The sequence below is a fragment of the Patagioenas fasciata genome, chromosome 2 (assembly GCF_037038585.1).
Source record: "Patagioenas fasciata isolate bPatFas1 chromosome 2, bPatFas1.hap1, whole genome shotgun sequence".
NCBI classification, from domain to species: Eukaryota; Metazoa; Chordata; class Aves; order Columbiformes; family Columbidae; genus Patagioenas; species Patagioenas fasciata.
In genome coordinates, this window is record NC_092521.1 from 16,367,264 (window position 1) to 16,373,449 (window position 6,186).

Here is a 6,186-nt window from a genome sequence, read left to right on the forward strand (position 1 = left end):
CTCTAATGTCCTTTTCTCAAGAGCCTTTTCCCAGGTGCTTATACCCAGCTATGCACCTTTATAAACTCCTTGGGTGGAACAGACTGATTTTCTGACTCATTCCTGAGACTTTCTAGCTTATTCTGGACATTAAAAGTTGTTCTTCAATGTGCTTTTGAAGTTGCAACCACTTACTGGGACCTGACACTTAATGTGGATGGCTGCCTTTGAGAAGAGACTCGGGTCTGAGGGCGAGTAGTGTGGACCCAGGGCATTGGCAGAAATCTCACAAAACAGAAGTACCACATCACTTACCATCCCAGAAGTGCCATTAAGTAGCAATTTTATTCTGCAGCCAAGAAGGAGGAAGGAAAGACAAAGAAGGCAGCCTTTTCAGATGTACTCCCTGGAACCTGACGCAGGCTTATAATTCGTACTCAACAAGGGCTTCTGCTGGCTCCCCATCCCATAAATATCATCATTATTATAGTGTCCTTGTGTGTTTCTCAACCCATCTTTCCTTTAGAAATTACCCAACACCAACATCCTGTCACAGATCAGGGATACCTGAAGAAATGAACCTGCCCTGGGACCTGATTTACAGTGGGTCTTATCTTTTCTAAGACGCTAAGCCAAAGTATCAAGTCTAAGCACCCTTAATTTAAGGAAAATTTAAAATCCACCTCAGGAGACTACAGGTTAAGTCTGTTTCTGTTTCAAATCACTGGAAGCATCTAACTTTTGTTAGTGAGATAGATGAGTTTCCATCATTTTGCAAAAGGTTCTTGAGCTTCAGGTGCATACCAGCAAACAAAGCCGTAGATCATTCTCAGCAGTTAATCTAGACCTTTGTTTTGTGTTTATTGTTGTCAGTGTTGACGGTTGTGCTTCTCAGCAGACAGGCTGTGAGGCAGGTTAGAAAGAAATCTCTTCAGAGCTTACCACAAAGACTTGGATTTCCTCTTTATACAGACTCTGAAACTCATTAAGGGAGAGACAGCAGCTGTCTGTGGAATTTCTGCTTCAGAGAAATTATTCAGACCATCTTGATAAATTAATCTTCAGCTTTCAATAATAATGCAGTTTATTTCTGAGTCTACATTAAAAATGCCCTACATCCAATCATACTGGTTCTAATGTCCCTAGTCAAGGACATTTCTCAAAATTTGCATCCCATGCAGACATGTGAGACATCACACTGGCTTTCACAAATGAAAGTCCCTCGTTATTATTATCCAAAATCTCACTCAGTGAAAAAGCATATCCTTGATCCCATTTCAACCTTAATCAGCCACACTTTAAAAATGAAAAAATAAAAACTCTCATCCTGACAGCTTAAATGTACAGAGGGAAATTCAGTACATCTACTAATTGAAAATGTCAGTGAAGTCAGTCAGATTTACCAGGCATGAGACATCTTAGAGATCATCTGCAAAGTTCTTCTCCACCTTTCTCTGGCATCAGCTCTGGTAGCTCTATGCTGCACTGCCTGCAACCTGGGGATCCAGACCCCTGTGATTGCTGGGGCTTGATTATTACAGTTCTTGCATTGATAGTGAGAATATGCTTTTTCACCCAATGGAGCTGCAGTGCCTTTGACTGGAACTTCTCCAGACATCTGTCATTTGGGGATCCAAGGCTGGAAGCAAGAAAATTGAGAGAAAAAGCACTTCTCTCTTCTTGTGAAACTAGTAATGCAGTAACCTTTTACAAGTTACTGTCAAAAGGAAAATATCTGCTCTGATTTAGAGCCAGTTTAAAAATCATTAAAAGGATGTTAATGTTCAATATTTTAAAATACTGAATTTTTAAACTTCAATATTTTTACCTTGGGTTTGATGCCAATATTTCAAAAGAACAGAGACTTTTGATAGCCACTGACTATCTCTTTACTGAGGTGTAGAAGTCTTCTGCAATATCTTAGATGGGTATTTCAAATTACCCAAAGTAGTTGAGGAGAAAAAGACTTTACTTTTAGGGCCTTTGGCAAAGAAATTTGACTTTGCATTGGGAGTGAGGATGCAGCAGGAACATATCATGGTACCATTTTGTGAAGCCAATGGTGTGAGACAGCCCTTCCCAAGACAGGTGGCTCTGAAGGACCTCAGGACCTTGTGAGAGAACCCAGGGTGTCCAGGCTGGTCAGGGACCACACTGGTGAGGACATCAAGAGATGTAGGATGAATCTAGACCACAGCATGCGAGTCCTGAAGGACACCACAGACATGACCCTTGTACAGCTACAAACTTCATATGGCCTCTTGAAGGTTTTGTTTCTTCGAGGTGTGAATGAATATGGGTCTAATTTGTATGGTCACAGAAAAAGTGAAGTTTAGCACTTTTTCTCCTTTTTTATTTTATTTATTCAAACTTTTCTTTTTTCCTTTTCTTTTTTTTTTTTTTTTTAAATCTTATTTTCTTAGGGCAAACATTTTGGAAGTACTCTGAACCAGCTTCCCAGTGTCTCAGCTGTCATGGTTGAATCCACATTGTCCGAATAACCCAACTCTCATTAAGTTCCTTGGAGGCACCAGACCTTCAAGAGTAAGCAATGCCAAGAAATGTTATTTTGATACAGCTGCTTTGCTTTTCTGAGAGTCTGGCAAGCTACACTGGTGTCTGAGTGTCCCAAAAGTCCCGTTCAGGAGTAGCACAGAGTCTACCCTTAGCAGAGGTTTTTCATTATGTGCTGTAGCTTCAAAAGAAAAGACAGTACAGTTGAAAAACAAATGCTAATGACTTCTCAAATGTTATTGTCAAAGAGTGTGTCAGCTTTTGTTATAAAAATATATTATTATCTTCCGCTGAACACTTAGTGTTTTTCTGTCTCTCTTCTATTGCAATTGCAAAGGGCTTCTGCTTGTTTTTGTTTTTATGATGTCTGAAGTTGGTTTGGGAATTAAGCCTGTAATTGCATTGCTAACAAGTGTTTCTTAGATACACTTATTTTTCCTTTGGGAAAGAGACTGTTAGGAAGAGAGTACACATATTTTGGCAGCAAAAGAGACAGCTATGACATTTGGTTCCTAAATTACTACCTGGATATCATTTTAATTGTTCTCTTCTACTAATAAAATATAGTAACTTTACTGCATTAGTTCCTTTATTATACTTCCAACATACATTTCATTGTCATACTCTTCCTAAGTATATTTGGGTCATGAAGATAAATTACAATATATATTGAGAGCCAGTTTGTTAAAGACACAAGGAGTTCTGCATTATTTCTCACCATTGCAAAACTAATTGTTTTTTTCCCAGCTACTGCGTATATATTTCTTTTCCATTTTATCATCCCTAGAATTGCAGTTTGAATTAGGAAAAGGACAGAGCAACCTGGTAAAAGCATTTGCAGGGGCACCCTGCGTAAAGGCTTCCCAGCAACCAGGATTTCTCAAGCCTGTCAAATTACAGTCGGTGTTTAAACAGCGCTCACGTCCTTCTTGCCTGTGCCATGCAAGCACTGGCCACTGCTCAAGTACTTTTTCTTTCCTCCAGGACTTCTAAACTTTTCTTTGCACTAGTAAGTAGTATTATGGGAGGTAGGAAACCAGGGCTCACCAACCAAATGTTCAAGAACTGTGAGACTTAGAAAAGGTGAGCAGGTTTTGTTTACTCCCTTTTCAGTTTCTGAGTACATACAACGTGCTAAGGCATCAACCAGGTGCAACCCAGTCGCAGCACAGGGGTTCCCCAGCCACACCAGCACCCTTGTGTCATTGCACAGGGAAGGCATGCCCAAAAGTTATGGGTGAAACACAGCCCACACTGCTCTGTCTCCTGAAAACTATTACCTGGGTAAGATTTTCTCTGCAGCCATATATTTTCCCTCTGTTTTTCTGCTAAAGAAAAGCTGGAAAGTTCAGTATAAGCCCAGGGCCGGGACTTCAAAGATTGCCACTCTTGCACTGTACTCTGGCACGCAGCAATTCACCCCTGTAAGGAATCCAAACGGGTCTCACCAGCTGTGTTTTGAGGCAAGCAACACCACGGGATCCTGGATATGGCATCTCAGAGGTGCTGCACATGTGTGATCCCCAGGCAGTGCCCACCTGGGCTCCCAGCCACCTAATCAGGATGAAGGGACATCAACCTTGCAGCCCAAAGTTCTCAACCTGCAGAAATGTTTGAAAGGCTGCTGGTTTAGAGAAGTAAAACACACTAGATAAGCTATCATTTTAATGGCATTTTCCACACATGATCTGAGCTGCCTACCATAAGCTTGTTTCCTGCCTGAGTTCTCTGGATACCTTTTATATGGTGCATATACAGCATCTGGAAATTAAATGAAGAGTTAAATAATGTCTCTCTCGTGTACAGGGCACAGTAAAAATTGCATAGTGAGTTTTTATAACTTTTTTAATATAATAAAGTTAAAGAGACTGAATGCTGGTTTTATGACATGAGAATTCCAGATTGCTCCCAAGTCAGCAACAAGGTATTAATAATCTTTTATTATAGCATTGTCATGGTGACTGTAATCAAATCCCTGAGCTACCTGATGATACCAGGGGTAATGTGAAGCTAGTAAATACTGATAAGTTTGCATTTAATATGACATTTAAGGAGTCTGGCTCTTGCTTTTTCTAATATTAAAAGCCTACTGATAAATTTGGATCTACTTTCCACTTTAAAAAGTATCTGGGTTTTGGAGGTGTATTTAGGTATCTTTCAGGTATTTTTTTAGACATCTTTTTTTAGGTATCTTTTTTTTAGATATTTGTAGGTGTCTTTAGGATACCAACATGGTTTTAAACTAAAGGATAGGAGATTCAGGCTAGACACAGGAAGAAATTTTTTACCATGAGGGTGGTTGTCCAGAGAGCTGGTAGGTGCCCCATCCCTGTGAGACATTCCAGACCAGGCTGGACGGGGCTCTGAGCAACCTGATCTAACTGAAGATGTCCCTGTTCATGTCAGGAGGCTGGACTAGGTGTCCTTGGAAGGTTCCTTCCAACCAAAACTATTCTATGATTCTATATGAGCTGATTTGGAAAAACATGAGTTAGGGTTCCTACTATAAAAACTTTGCCAGCCTCTCACTTCACTCCACAATTGTCTAGAGTTTTCAAACACTAACTAAAAATTTGATCTAAGCAAAATCTGGCAGGAAGACATCCAAGTAAGATCATGCTGGTTATTACAAAGGTTGGTTGCACTCTCCTGCTAGGCTTTTTCCTGAATATAAATACCAGTACATCTCAATGTCATCTGGATTCCAATTCCTACAGAGCATCTAGGCTAACTTCATACCAAGGGGTGAATCAGAGGGTTTGCTTTGATGCCCTTTTACATGTGTTCCTAATATTTAGAGATACTATCTGTATAAATAGGCCTTCTATTGGGGTTTGCACACATCAATAAATGAAGTACTTACTCCAAGTCACCTGTGTGCTAGTGCTACACAGACAACACCATGCCACAGCCATGAGGTTTGCATTTAGAAAGTGTAAATCTTCTCCACTTGCTAGCACCAAAATCAGAACAGGTCTTACCCCTTTTCAGCTTCATGGCTGGACTGCCCATTCCTGTACAGTTCACACACACTTTTCTAGCCTCTACTTATAAGCCTTCAATGATGGATATTCCTCATGCAGTCTATTTCTGTGCTTAATTACCTTTGCTATTAGAAAGCTTTTCCTAATGCCTAACTTAAACCTCTCTGTAATTTAAAACATTATTTCATAATGGAGAATTAATTCCTTCCCTCTCTACAGCTGACTTTTATGTGTTAGAAGCCGCAGCCGTGCCTCTCTGTTCTTTTCCTGTTAGCAAATGGCTCCAGTTTCTTCGGGCTGTGGTTTTGGACCGTTCTCCCCTGGACACTCACCAGCAGTGGTGGCCGGGTGCATGCTCCAGTTGGGACCATGCCAATGCTGAAAGGAGAAAGATTTCCACTACGTGTCACACAGACAAAATCCAGTTTATATATCTCATGGCGATAGATACTTCTCTGGAAACAGTATAATATTACTGACTTTGGTTCACCTTGGGATTTACTAAGTGCCCTCCCAGCCAGATCTTCTCCTGTAATTCTGGTACTTCCCTGACTTTGGCTATTGCCTATTGAGTAGATGATTATCACTACCTGTGTATATAAACCTTTCATTAGGTCTGATTGAATTGCATCTCCTTTTTTTTTCTGTTTTCATCCTTTATTCAATTTGTCAAAAGTATTCAGAATTCTAATCCTATTTTTCAGTCCTC